This window comes from Alosa alosa, chromosome 17 (genome assembly GCF_017589495.1).
Source record: "Alosa alosa isolate M-15738 ecotype Scorff River chromosome 17, AALO_Geno_1.1, whole genome shotgun sequence".
Lineage (NCBI taxonomy): Eukaryota > Metazoa > Chordata > Actinopteri > Clupeiformes > Clupeidae > Alosa > Alosa alosa.
The window spans coordinates 28,680,711-28,695,710 of record NC_063205.1 but is presented as its reverse complement, the minus strand read 5'-3'; the positions used below and the strand labels follow the sequence as shown (position 1 = coordinate 28,695,710).

At 47.1% G+C, this 15,000-nt stretch overlaps 1 protein-coding gene across 11 annotated transcripts in view; it reads right to left on the bottom strand.

Moving 5' to 3' along the window:
• The window catches only part of magi2a (membrane associated guanylate kinase, WW and PDZ domain containing 2a), a 250,106-nt gene that overhangs the window by 42,197 nt on the left and 192,909 nt on the right, over positions 1-15,000 (bottom strand). The gene's annotated exons all lie outside the window — the stretch shown is intronic.

Genomic DNA, 15,000 nt, shown 5'->3' with positions numbered 1-15,000 from the left:
TGACTCCTAAAATATATCAAAGCAAGCCCCCGCCTTCTCTGCAGTCAGGTGCCCACCCCCCTCCCCTGAGATCTGTCGAATTATCATCCTATTTCTTCCCCCCTAACGCCCCCCGCCTGATGTTGCATTTACTTCAAATTAATTACATCATTTCCCGTAGGGGGCACGCCGTAGCGAGTTTCAACAGAGTGATTCAGGGAGGGTTTTGGCGTAACACACGTGGGCAGGGAAGAGGCTCAGGGAGGAAGGGTTTCAGCGTAACACACGTGGGCAGGGAAGAGGCTCAGGGAGGAAGGGTTTCAGCGTAACACACGTGGGCAGGGAAGATGCTCAGGGAGGAAGGGTTTCAGCGTAACACACGTGGGCAGGGAAGAGGGGCTCACTATGACACTCAGCTCCTGCCACTGCAGCCAGGCTCAGGGGACACGGGCGATTTCCCGAGCAAATATCTCACACATGCTACCTAAAGTCTACCACCGACCCCTCCCCCCTCCACACACACACACACACACACACACACACACACACACTTAGTCTCTGTGGTTCAATTTGACTATATTCCTCATCTTCCTACACACTGCTACAGAGGCCTGCTAAGAACAAAGAGGCACAATTGCTTGTCGGCAGGAATAAAATGGAGAGTGACTTCACAAACTACACCAGATGCTTTCACTGCACATAACTCCTGTTTCCTTCAGTAAAAGTCTCAACTATACATTGCTAATGCTTCCTCCTGTATCGGACTCAAACAGAACCTCTCAAGGAATATCAAACCCAGAATTACATTTACATTTGCGTTTATTCATTTAGCAGATGTCTTTATCCAAAGCGACTTACTGGTACATATGTCAATCATATTACAAGGGCCATTGTCCCCCACAGCAACTCGGGGTTAAGTGCCTTGCTCTAGGGGCACAATGGTGGAAGTTGGGAATTCAACCACATAGCTAGCAGTTCCAGTACACTGACTATATCACAAAATGACTCCAAAACTCACCCAACTACCAGGTTTTACTTTGAATAAACAGACATTTGACATTTGACAAACCAAACACACAATGTAAGAGATTTCATCCAACGTCACCTTACTTGTTTAACTTGTTACTGTGAACAGGCGTGTGTGTGTGTGTGTGTGTGTGTATGTGTCTGGGTACCAATTTAGTGCTAAAGGGGCACCCAATTAATCTAATATCAACAAAGAGGATCATGCTCCAGCCCACAACTTCATTCCGTAGTGCAATACCAGGCATTCTGTACTGGGCGTGCATCGCCAATGTCAAAAAACTCCATTCTCCATGCTGTAAGCCAGTGCTGCATTTATTAACATTATTAAGTTAAAATAATAATAATAATATAATAATAATAAGCTTTATTTGTATAGCACCTTTCATACACAGAGTGCAGCTCAAAGTGCTTTACATTTGAAGCATGTAACACAATAATAGTCAGTCAGTCATTATCAATCACTTTAACTAACTACATTGTGTTACTCAGTCAAGTCAAGAACTCTTACACAGAGTGCAATGACCTTTTTTTGGCTTTGGATCCTCCAGCGCATCTTTGAGAGACACAGTTCACCAGGGCTTCATCCCACCCATGAGATCTCTGTGTCCATCTGGGTGCTCATCAGGCTTGCATACTGACTGGATTCAGGTGAATAGCGCTTTTGTGCTGGCCAATTGACCTATTGCAACACTGCCGTGTGTAGTGGTCATTAGCATGTGACAAATCTTTAATAAAAAAAGGCCCATTTGCATTTAAACCAGAAAAACAAGTAATAGCTGCCCAAGGGCTAAAGAGAACTAGAAAGCTGACATGAGAAGCGCCAAACTCACAGACACGACCAGGAGCAGATCATAACAGACAAGGCTGCACATGACTACAGTAAGAATCCCTGTTTTCTCTAGATATACTTAGGAAAAAGATCTAATATTTAACGTTTGAAACCTATTTGCTTAAATATTCAACATACAGTACATTTCACTAAGTCAGAGTTATAAAAACTGGTTTAGTTATACAGCATAATATTGCTAATATTATACTACTAAAGATAAAAAGTGACATTTTGATTGACTGACAGATGTATTTCAGGGATGGATCACTTGCTTCTGATCACTCTGCTGTTCTCAGGTCAGTGAACATCATGTGATGAAAGTATTCTTAATTCATCTTGATGACTGAGTGATAACTGTTACTGTTGGATGTATCCTCCTCACAGGGCTCTGCAGTGTGTCCTCACGGGTGGTGCGGCGGTACCACTTTGTGAACGAGAAGAAGACGTGGGAGGAAGCACAGGAATACTGCAGGTGCAACTTTACCGACTTGGCCACTGTTGAAGATACGGACGACATGACGGCTATGACCAGCACGGTCAAAGATGGTTATGCCAAAGAAGTTTGGATTGGGTTGAATAAAACTACAAATTCCACTTGGAGGTGGTCAGTGCAGGGCAGCAGGGCCTACAGTGTGGAAGAGACCAACTTCACATCCTGGGGAAGCGGTGAACCAAATGATATTTATGGAAACGAGGACTGTACTCTCTTCAACAAAGGCCGATGGAATGATGCCTCGTGTAAATTTAAGAATTTCTTCATATGCTATAATGGTAAGACGGGAAATATACTGTTCATTGAGTGTGAGTGTGTGTGTGTGTGTGTGTGTGTGTGTGTGTGTCAATCTGTTTGCATGTGTTCTTCCTGCATACTGTATAGTGGTGTTGGTAGCTCTAGTCTAAACTCACATGTTTACTATTATAGAGGGGAAAATGGATACAGAATAGTATCATGATACTTTCTGCACACAATTATATCAATACCATCACACCATATTGCAATATCAATTAGGCGATTCAAAACGAGTCAGAAAGTTGAGACAGTACCCATCGTCAACATTTCGGTGTCCATCACTCTAGTTCATCCAAAACAAACCAGAAAAGGGACTGAAAGTGCTAAATACAGGAATTATCCTTTAACCATCATCGTATGATCATTTATACAGTATGTCACATTAAAATAAAAATCTTTGTCTTACAGAGAGTGGCAACCAAAATAAAAGATACATTCTGATAGAAAAGAAGAAGAAATGGATAGAAGCTCAGCAGTATTGCAGGGTGGAGCACACAGACCTAGCCATCGTGAGGAACCAGACTGAGAACAACATGGTTGATCAGACAGCAGGGGATGAGAACGTTTGGATCGGCTTGTTCAAGGACTACTGGAAATGGTCGGACCAAACTACCTCCGCATTTAGGTTTTGGAGTTCAGGAAAACCTAATAATTTCAATAAGGACTGTGCTGTAACAAAGCTACACAAAACTGGGAAATGGGAGGACAGGACGTGTACTCAGAAACATCCATTCTTTTGCTATGAGGGTGAGTTGCTGTTTATTTACTTCAAATTCAATTTTCAATCCTCTTTTCTGGAAGATTCTGCATGTAAAAAATAATATTGAATGTTTTAATTAAATTCGTCTCATTTACACATGCACTATCACAGGGTTGGGAAAACTATGGCCCGCCAAGCACTTTAATCCGGCACGCCGAGCATTTTATTTAGGTTATCAGGCTGCTCGCTATTTTTTTCCTGCGATAGACAACGTTGTGATTAGCTTTACTGCAAACTGCTTTTCACTCCTCTTAGAGAACGTTTACAATGTCAATGTCAAAACATGATGTTACATAGAGATCATACTATTTTTGGAATCTCCATTGCAGCAGATCTAACTTGAACGTTATGCTACTGCATTGAATTGGGAACGCGACTGAGCATGCACTAGAGTGAGAGAGAGTGGCAGGTTCCAGCCAGCTTGTTATTGTTGATAATTGATATGTAACTTTTAAAACATTTAAAATGATATCATGAAAGCAAAAATAGTTCCCACAACTGACCATTTATAAACTGGACACAGCAATAGCCATAGTCTTTAAGTGGAGCTGGCAAAAGATCATTGAGAACTAAACCTGAATTGCTCTTAAAGTGACAGTGCACCATTTATAAATTAGTTAAACAGCATCAAACAAGCAGTATTTTTAAAGCAATTAATATTTGAAAACAAATATTCGGCCAAGTTTCAAAACCCAATGTGGCCCTTGAGCCAAAAAGTTTGCCCACCCCTACATTATTATCTGGTTTTCATCAATAAGCTCCTCTTTAACATTTCACTTGTTTAGGATGGTGACATCTCTGTTTACTGCTGTAAAATGTTCATAGGAGACATGCCTCTTCCATTGCTTTTGTGTTTAGAGTGCCCTTACGACCTGTTCCTGATCCGTGAGAATAAGACCTGGAGGGAGGCTCTCGACTACTGTAACAGGAAAAACATGGAGCTGGTCTCGGCCTCCTCCTCTGAGACCCAGGGCTGTGTGAAGGAGGTGACCAGGGGGGCCAGCACGGCTCACGTGTGGATGGGCCTGTCCTTCTTGTGCCCCATGGAGCTCTGGATCTGGATCAGTGGGGTGATGCTGTGCAGCGACGACTGGGCCCACGGGAACGGCACCGGGAGGAGCGAGTGTGGCCTGGCGGGCGCCCTGCAGTCAGGAGGCCAGAGGAAGTGGGTCAGCCGGCCGATGAACGAGAAGCTCAACTTTATCTGCAGTTCCCTTTAAGGTAGAGGGCGTCTTTGTGCATGCGCGCATGTGTTTATGTGTGTGTATCAACGCTGCCATTTGTGTCTGTACTGTACATTTAAAACTATATAGGCTGTCTCCACATTTACCAGACGCCAACACATATCTTAACTGTGATGGATCAGTCATTTGCATGCCGTGGTTTGCTGCAAATTCAGCCAGTTATTATTTCAGATGCAGAGGTCAATATGGGTTAAATAAGTGGGAGTGACTTTGTTTATTAAATAAAATGACTGCAAACATAGATATTACATTTAGTTTGTGTGATCTGAAAATGTAGTAATGTAGTGTGTTTGGTTATTGTAAAAAAATAAAAAAATAAAACTCAATAATAAAAAGAACAACCACTTGCTTTGCCTCAGTTAATACTTAAACCTAAATACAAAAAGGCATATTGGTCACATAAGTCTCTCTGGGATCAACTGCTACTGACAAAATCTTATTTATCTTAAAGGAAAATTCCGGTTTTTAGCACTTTAAGGCCATTTTCTGGTTTGTTTTGGATGAACTAGAGTGGTGGACACCGACATTTTGACGATTGGTCCTGTCTCGACTTTTCTGACTCGTTTTGAATCGCCTTTGACTTCTCAGGGTGGCTGGCAATGGGCATATTGTAGTATCAAACATGTCCTAAAACAACCCTTAACGTTCGTTTTCAAAACTGTGCAACTCACGAGTGTGCAACATGAGTGGTTAGTGGTGTTCGTTGATGTTCCAAAACAAGTAGCGTAGCGAAATACAGTTTCTGTCGTCTTTTATTTGGCATTTTGTAAAATCCCATTGATTTCTGTTGGAATCATCAACGAACACCACTAACCACTCGGTGAGTTACACAGTTTTGAAAACGAACGTTAAGGGTTGTTTTAGGACATGTTTGAGTAGCCTACTACAGTATGCCCATTTGCCCATTGCCAAAATTTCGGTGTCCACCACTCTAGTTCATCCAAAACAAACCAGAAAAGGGCCTTAAAGTGCTAAAAACCGGAATTTTCCTTTAATGAAATGATACATTTAAATATTTAAGTAGTGCACACACGTTTCGATACTGCAGACCTCTACTGCATTAATCATGCCAGGTTATGATAAAACACATGCCAGGTTATGATAAAACCTGTTATGATAAAACCTGGCATGATTAATGCAGCAGAGGTCTGCAGTATTGAATGAAACGGGATGTTGCGTTTCTGACATTGCCAATATCACCAAGTGGGGGTGTGAAGGGAGAGAGACAGATATATGGACAGTAAAAGGAGCAGGGTGAGAAAAAAGGGACTTGTATAGAGAAAGAGAGAGAGAGAGAGAGATGGGAAAGGAAGTAATGAAAGATAATCAAAGGTGTCAGCAGTGGTGAAGATCTTGGTGCTTCAGGGCAAGATCGGGCATAAGACCTGTCTTTACACCTGAGAGCATCTGTCTCTTGCTCCCTCCCTCCCTCCTTCTCTCCCCCTCTCTCTGTCTCTTGCTCCCTCCCTCGATCCCTCCCTTCCTCTCCCTCTCTCTCCCCTGATTCCCTCCCTCTAATTTCTCTCTCTCTCACCTTCAGCCCTCTCTCATTCTCTATGCCCGCCCTCTCTCCTTTCCTGGTCTCTTCTCTGATTCTCTCTCTCTTCTCTCATTCCCTCTTTCAGCCCTTGACTCTTTCATCCTCCCTTCCCCCACCCATGCCGTTTTCTCTCTCCTCCTGTCCTACGAGCCTCCTTTCCCTCTCTCTCTCTCTCTTCCCCTCTCATTTCCTCTCTCTCTACCTCCCTCTCTCTCCCTCCTTCCCTCTCTCTCTCTACCTCCCTCTCTCTCCCTCCTTCCCTCTCTCTCTCTACCTTCCTCTCTATCCCTCCTTCCCTCTCTCTCTCTACCTCCCTCTCTCTCCTCCTGTCCTTTTCCTCCCACCTGCCCGCACTCTTCTGACAGCTGTTAATTGTTAATGACTCCTTGTGGCTTTGATGGCAAAGGATCTCTGTCACACTATGGAACTGTTCCCACTGTCACTGTATGCGTGCGTGTGCATGTGTGTGTGTGTGTGTGTGTGTGTGTGTGTGTTTGTGTGTGTTGTGTGTGTGTGTGTGTGTGTGTGTGCATGCGTGCATGTGTGTGTGAGAGAGAAAGAAAGATAAATATAAAATACATTTTTCTCTTATCACACATGTGTGTGTGTGTGTGTGTGTGTGTGTGTGTGTATGTATGTGTGCACGTGTCCTCATAATACTTTTCTGTCTGCTCTTACCAAACAGCCCCGTAACCATTAGCAACAATCATCTTCCCTGCTCTCTGTTCTGCAATCAGGAGTAGAGATGCTCTCTGTGGCCCTGGACGACACATCTCCATGCAGGTTACTGTGGTAACAGGCTCTAACCCAACCCAACCCCACAGCCCCGTCAGGCCAGAGAGAGAGAGAGAGAGAGAGAGAGAGAGAGAGAGAGAGAGAGAGAGATTTGCCCGTATCCAATCCAATCACAGAACACACAATACCCACACCCACACTAGGCATGAACCCTTACTATACATTCAACTTACTATACTGTACATTCAAGCACATATGCCCCCCCCCCCCCAAACTGTCCCTGGTGCACTGAGGGAGCTCTCGCTCCATCCACTTATACAGCTGCACTACACACTCTCCTAATTACCGGCCCCATCTGAACCACTCACATCTCCATCAGTGGCCCAGAACACACACACACACACACACACACACACACACACACACACACAAGCACGGGGGGGGGGGGGGATTTAGTGGTGGTAAATCTTTCATATCTCATGAATATACATAGCCGTCCCGAGGCTGCTGGTAAAATTTATTACCTTAGGGTGCAAGATTGATCGAGTCCGCAGAGCTCGTGAAGGTGGCGTCGGTGCCGGGTGCGGTGGGTCCGGGAAGTCGGAGCGGCGCAACGTGATTTGCGGTGCCGGTGGCCAACTGGTTATCATTACGGCTTCAGGGGCCACACACTGCAAACATCCACTGACTGTGCACTTTCAAAGTCTTCCCACATGTGCCTGTGTGTTTGTATTTGTGTACAACAACAGTATATGCTTACTGTGTACGCATTTATACTTTCAACACAATGATCACGACTTAGTGATCCCAAATAAGACTGGTCTCTGCAGTGTTTACCACCCTTGGAAACTTGCTCATTTGCAACATGCTTTAAGAGAGTAGTAATGGCAAACATTTATTGCTTCCATACAAACACATGGAGGATACAATGGGCCGACTCACATACCCAACGCACACTCTCTCTGCACACTGACTTACACCTGTCACCAGTTTTCTTATCTCCTTTCAGTATAATCTTAGGACATCAAGGTTCAGGTGGACATGTGGTTTTCATACCAGGCTTGTGCAAAATTCCAGAATTGAATTGAAACTGGCTCTTAAATTCCAATTCAATTCTTGAATTTCACTTGCATTTCAATTGAGGTAGCAAACAGGAAGCAGAATTGCAGTTCGAATTGAGCACAACTCTGTTTCATACAGTATGTATGGACTGGAGGTATGCCAGATGGGTCTACATAGCCGGTATCCACCACTGCGAACCATCTCCAATGATGCTCACTGTTCCTCAGCCTCTTCTCTTCTCAACCCTTCTCTTGCTTTTGATGTACTCTGTAGACCTCCAAGTTGGAGAACTTCAGATCAGGTGCTCGCTCTCTCCCCCACCTACCCTTACCTGGCCCCAGACGTTCCTCATCCCAGACAGACACTCTCCTCATCCCAGACAGACACTCTCCTCATCCCAGACCTGCATGGTCCTCATCCCAGATCTGCATATTCCTCATCCCAGACAGACACTCTCCTCATCCCAGACCAGCACGTTCCTCAACCCAGACCAGCACGCTCCTCATCTCAGACAGACACTCTCCTCATCCCAGACCAGCACGTTCCTCATCCCAGACCTACATGTTCCTCATCCCAGACCTGCATGTTCCTCATCCCAGACAGACACTCTCCTCATCCCAGACCAGCACGTTCCTCAACCCAGACCAGCACGCTCCTCATCACAGACAGACACCCTCCTCATCCCAGACCAGCACATTCCTCATCCCAGACCAGCACGTTCCTCATCCCAGACCAGCACGTTCCTCATCCCCGCCTGCCCTGATCTCACATCCTACCTCGCTAGACCCCAAACCAGCACGTTCCTCATCCTACCTCACTAGATCCCAGGCCAGCAGCACATTCCTTATCCCAGACCAGCACGTTCCTCATCCCAGACCAGCACATTCCTCATCCCAGACTGCCCTGCTCCCACATCCTTTCTCAGTGAAACCATCTCAACTCGCCACAGCTGAAAAAAGCCTTCCATCTCCTCCTGCATCTGACCATGCACCTGGGCTGTCGTACTCTAACAGAGGACAGGGTTATGGCCGAGACAGTGCATGTAAGACTATAAAGAGTATAACAAAAAAACAAACAAACCAAAAACACACACTACGGTTTAAAAAAGCTGGGCGCTTTTCAACAAGCTTCCAAGAAGCTCTGTTATAAAGAGTTCTGGGCGCTGGGATGAAAGTCTTTTCTCTTTCATGGAGATCCAGTTGCCTTTTTGGAGTTTTGTTAGTCATCTCCTTCCAGAGTAAAGAGGAGAGGAGCTGGAGGAGGATAGCCAGTGGGTGTGTGAAGTTAGCCTCATTTCTCTCTCTCTCTTTCCCTCTCTCTCTTTGTCAAATTCAAATTCCAATGGTGCTTTATTGGCATGACAAATATGACACTTGTATTGCCAAATCATTTATTACATAAACGTACAGTATCAGGATCTAAGCAATGATACAAGGTAGAAGTATAAAGTATATAAGGGGTAGGAGTACAGGGTCAAAGTGTAAAGAACAGTTTTTTTCTCTCTGTCTCTCCCTCCCTCCCTCCCTCCATCCCTCTCTCTCTCTCTCTCTCTCTCTCTCTGTGTCGGACAGGTCTTTTGGAGACGAGCTGGGAGGCAGCAGCCTCGGCGGGGTCCTTTTCACCCCCCCCAACCCCCCCCCACACGCACTCTACTCTCCATATCTGAGGTGCAGAATGGGCCAGCTATCGATCCAGAAGTGCTGCATCTGTCTTGGCCGCAGGGAGCATTGTGCACTGTGTATGTGTGTGTGTGTGTGTGTGTGTTTAAAAGACGTGTGTGTGCGTGTGTGTGTCTCTGTGTGTGTGTGTGTGTGTGTGTGTGTGTGTGTATTAGTATGTTATGTATGCACATTTGTGTGTTATGTGCTGTAGTGTTGGGGGGTCTGAGGTTGGCAAAGCTGGACACCTCCCAGCAACCACTACTGGCACCATGCCCAGCTTAGTCTGTTGTGGCACCGCCCACCCCGCACCCTCTCGGCCAATGATGAATGACCATCTGCCGTCGCGCTGAATAATGTCTGGTGTTGCTGGGGGAAAGCTCGCTGACTCCAGGAGGCAAACACTCCTTCTCTATGTCTCTCCATCCCACTCCCTCTCTCCCCTTGAATTCTCTTCTCTTTCTTTTTCAATTCTCTTTGTTCTCTCCTTTTTCAAGAGCTCCGGCAACTTAAAATAGTCATCTCTGACCCAGCATAAAGAAAACAGTATGGGACAGGACAGCACCAAACTAGTGACCGCTGCCCTTTTCCCAGGGACAAAATAAAGTGTGTTGGCACTTTTAAATGACTCGTCCTACATCTCTCTCTGACTTTCTCTCCCACACACACCTGCACCTGCACCCTCTTTCCTGCACACAAACACACACACACACCGCACACACACACACTCTCTCTCTCTCTCTCTCTCTCTCTCTCTCTCTCTCTCTCACACACACACGCACACACACACAAACACACACACACACACACACACACATAGGTAAGTGTATTTCAAATGACTGCATGTTTTGCACCTACTGTACTGTATGAGACTGCATGCATGACTGCACACGAGGGGCCTACTCATCAGCTGTTTGTCAGGCACTTTGTAAATGTCACCGAGCGGATGACCGACCAGGGCCCAGCAGAGCCCTGAGCCACTCTGAGGGCCGCTAATGAGTGAGTCCACTGTAGCTATGGGCTAATTAGCTCTAACGAGAGGCCAGACAGGCGGCCATTGGGCAGGGGCAGGCGAGAATCAGCTGTGGGATGAAAGGGGACGGCAAACGCCATGTGTGTAGTCGGTATAAAGGGTGGGAAATGAAATTGTTAGCTCCGTATTGGCCAACCCGGGCTAAACACCTGCAGGCACTACACACACACTGAGGCAAAGAATTCCACCAAGAGGGATCTACATCTGTCACTGCACACAAACACACACACACACGCACAACCTGTAGCCACTTAAGCGCGCGCACACACACACACACACACACACGACCTGTTGCCACTTAAGCACACACACACACACACACACACACACACACACACACACACACACACACACAACCTGTAGCCACTTAAGCACACACACACACATACACACACACACACACACACACACACACAGACCACTCTGATCTCACAGCAGTCTAAATATCTTGAGTTGCAGTGGCCATGACGATGGCAAAACAATTTTAAAAAACTCAACTCCTGTGGTAGAACAAAAGAGCTAGGCTGGAGGAGAGAGGAAAGGGAATGTGTGTGTGTGTGTGTGTGTGTGTGTGTGTTGAGAGGAAGTGTGCTCGAGTGTGTGTGTGCAAACATGTGCATGAGAGGAAATAAGGCATTTAAGGGTGAATGCTACATTGTTGCATATTGTATTGTATATGGGAGTATACGAAGTAAGTGTGTGTATGTGTGTGTGTGTGTGTTCCCATGTATGGGTTTGTGAGTAGGCATTTTGAATGTGTTTTGAATGACTCTCTGACTCTGCGGCTCTGGTCAGGTAAAGGCGCTCTGCCTGCACCTGCGGCTATCAGGGGATGGATCGCCACGCTGACCAGACGTGACCACATCAGCTGCCTGTCACTCGACAGTTACCACGGCAACCATACCTCAACGAAAATCTTCCCTGTGGCAGTGTTTTGTTGGGGAATGCATAAGTGTGTGTGTCTGTGTCTGTGTGTGTGTGTGTGCTGTGCACGTGACCACTCGTGTCAGTGAGTGCATGCATGTGTCTGCCTGTCAGCAGGGAGTTAAATACTGCTGTCAAAACTCACTCACTCTCACAGAAACAAATCCCGGCCACTAGATGGCGATATACAGCTCTAGGCTGACATGATTGTGCATACAGTATGATGCTGGTGCTGTGTTTAAGTTCCTGTGCTGTGCCATGGTCTAAATATGACCCTTCTCAGCCACAGTACCACTGCTGTTGCTGTGGCTGTATTGACTGGTCTGTCACAGGTCAGACTCCATTGCATGGCACAGCTGTGGACGGGTGTTTTGTTGCCCGGTGATGACCAGGGATGTGCACGCCTGTACTGCTAGAGCAGTGCTGGGTTGCGTTTCCCAAAACCTTAGTTGCTAACTAAGTTAGCAACTTTGTTGGTTGCAATGCAATTTCCCATTGCCAACCAACTAAGTTGCTAACAGGCTAGCAACTAAGGTTTTGGGAAACGCACCTCTGGACAGGGGAGACTGTGTTTGTGTTATGGGACCAAACGGTGCTGAGAGCGTCTCTGCAGCTGTGCTGAGGTAAGGTGTTTGGTGTTTTAAGCCCCTAACGTCGTCTTCCAGGCAGCGCTGCATGGAAGGCACTAGGGTTAGGTGCCTTTAAGTCGATGGTCGCAGGCAGCGCTACCTTGAAGTCTCCGGTGGGGTCACCATCGAGCCTGAGGGAACTGGCCTCTGGTGGATTCTGGTTGACTGCTAATGTTGACTGTGAAACTCATGTGGCCACACTGTTCTATTCCATTCAATTAAAGCAGTAGCTCTGTAAAGGTAAAGGCAAGCAGACGCTTTTATCCAAAGCAACTTACGTCAAAAAAGACGTCGGGAATCCAACCCCAACCCGGGCCGACCAAACGTCGGAGCCAAAGCATCAAAGCTAACATCCGCACCACCACCACCACACCACAGCCCCACCAGCGTAACAGCATCATCCCCATCTCTGTGTGCAACACGCTACACGGCTCTCTGCTGTGCTAATGAACTGCTGCCCGGTGAATGGATCTCTGCCATGAAGACTGTGCTGTATCTACGGAGACTGCACTGTTGCCCCGTGCTGGGCAGTGTTGCCCCGTGCTGGGCAGTGTTGCCCGTGCCTACGGGCACAGATAATGTAGAAGGTGGCGGAGTGCCAGCGCTGCCGGGCCTGACGGGACGCTGAATCCTGCGGAAGAGGCTGAGCAGTGTGTACAGGGCAGCGCTCGGGTGTGTGTGTGTGTGTGTGTGTGTGTGTGTGTGTGCCCGACCGGACGCTGGATCCTGCGGAAGAGGCTGAGCAGTGTGTACAGGGCAGCGCTCGGGTGTGTGTGTGTGTGTGTGTGTGTGTGTGTGTGTGTGTCTGTGCCCGACCGGACGCTGGATCCTGCGGAAGAGGCTGAGCAGTGTGTACAGGGCAGCGCTCGGGTGGCCGCAACAGAGCGGCCGGGGGGGCCACCAAGACTCTTATTGAAAGCATCCGCACCATGCTGCTGCCCACACAGCCCATCTGCCTTTGAGCTAAGTGTGAGAGAGAGAGAGAGAGAGAGAGAGAGAGAGAGAGAGAGAGGAGGGAGGGAGAGAGAGACAGAGGAGAGAGAAAGGGTGTGAGGGAGAGAGAGGGAGGGAGGGAGAGAGAGAGAGAGGGAGAGAGGGAGAGCGGAGGAGGAAGACAGAGAGTGAGTGAGTGAGAGAGAGAGAGGGAGAAATTGAAAACAGCAGATTTGTTGCTCCTACACACTCTGTAATTGTGCCGCTGCGATCCACTGTAGGGGGAGTGGATGTTTAACAAGAAGAAAAAATGAAGAGACAAAGACACAGCGTGAGATAGAGAGAGAGAGAGAGAGAGAGAGAGAGAGAGAGAGAGAGAGAGAGAGAGAGAGAGAGAGAGAGAGAGAGAGAGAGAGAGAGAGAGAGAGAGAGAGAGAGAGAGAGAGAGAGAGAGAGAGAGAGAGAGAGAGAGAGAGAGAGCACAAACGACAAGATTCATGACGCACAAAAGCACACCAAAGAAGACCAAAGTGACCATACATTAAATGGGGAAGACACTCGGAGAGCAATGATCAGAGCAGCCAGATGGATGAGGTGGATAATGACCAAGAAGGATGGACCGATAAGAGGGTGTCCGACAAGAGTTAAACCGCAAGAGGGAGAACGATGAGTGGGGGCAGACGCAAAGTGGTGGCAGAAGGGGCAGAGGCAATTGGGCAGCGAAAAAGAGACTGACCTAGAGATAGAGGTGGAGAGAGAAAGAGAGAGAGAAAGGAACAGAGTAGTGTTGTGATAATTAGAATAGATGGCGTGTGTCCACTCTGCTGACTAGAGGGCCAAATTGCTGGGCATTAAGAAGCGGGACATCATTCCAATGGAATAGTGACAGTTTTATTAGGCCGCATAATAGCCTGGCTAAATGTGCCCGAGTCCCGCTTCCTTGATTGGGCTTGCTCACGGATCCTCTTCCAGTTGGAGTGATGGGGTCAAGATTCAACTTGTGTGTGTGTGTGTGTGTGTGTGTGTTAACCATGTACATTCACTGTCTGCCCCCCCCTCCCCCCTCTCTCTTTCCCACTCCCCCCCTCTCTCTTTCCCACTCCCCCTCTCTCTCTTTCCCACTCTCCCTCTCTCCCTCTCTCACGGAATCCTCAGGTTCCGGGTCACCTCAGCTGGCCCGCTTCCCTGACGAGCGCTCGTCGAGATTCGCGCGTCGGAATAACGGCCCGATAAAATAGACATTCTGCCAAAATCAATCCTGCAAATGCCGCTGACCTTTTTTTCGCAGGCCTTGGTCCACTGCCACCTGACTCCTCTGGCCGGCCTCAGTGCCAGACAATCACTCCCTCCACCCTCACCCCACCCACTCCACACACTCCGACCTCATTCTGCTGATTAAGCCTGCAGTCTGGTGCACGCACACACACACACACACACACGCACTACGCTCGCTACAGGCTGGGTGGAACACTGCCATTTCTGTGTGGTTTAGCACTGGCAGCATTTGATGGTATGATGGTAAAAGCTCAACAATAAGTATATTATGTTTTCTCAATCTAGCATGTCTGTTTGCACATGCTGTAAACAAACACTTAGGCAGGGGTTGACCCAAACACTTAGGCAGGGGTTCACCAAAACGTATGCAGCTATTAGGAACCAGTTTTTGTATTGCTCTTCTTTGGGTTTACTAATAAGGTTAACTTTTCATGTTTAGCGAACCAAGGTTATAGATAACTATATGTCTGTACAGCTTTAACATTGTGGAACACTTGCATGAAAAAACACACTGGCTCTATTTAAAGACTCAACAACCATTTCCATTGATTCAAAGTGCCAAAATGTAAAAATAGACACAAAT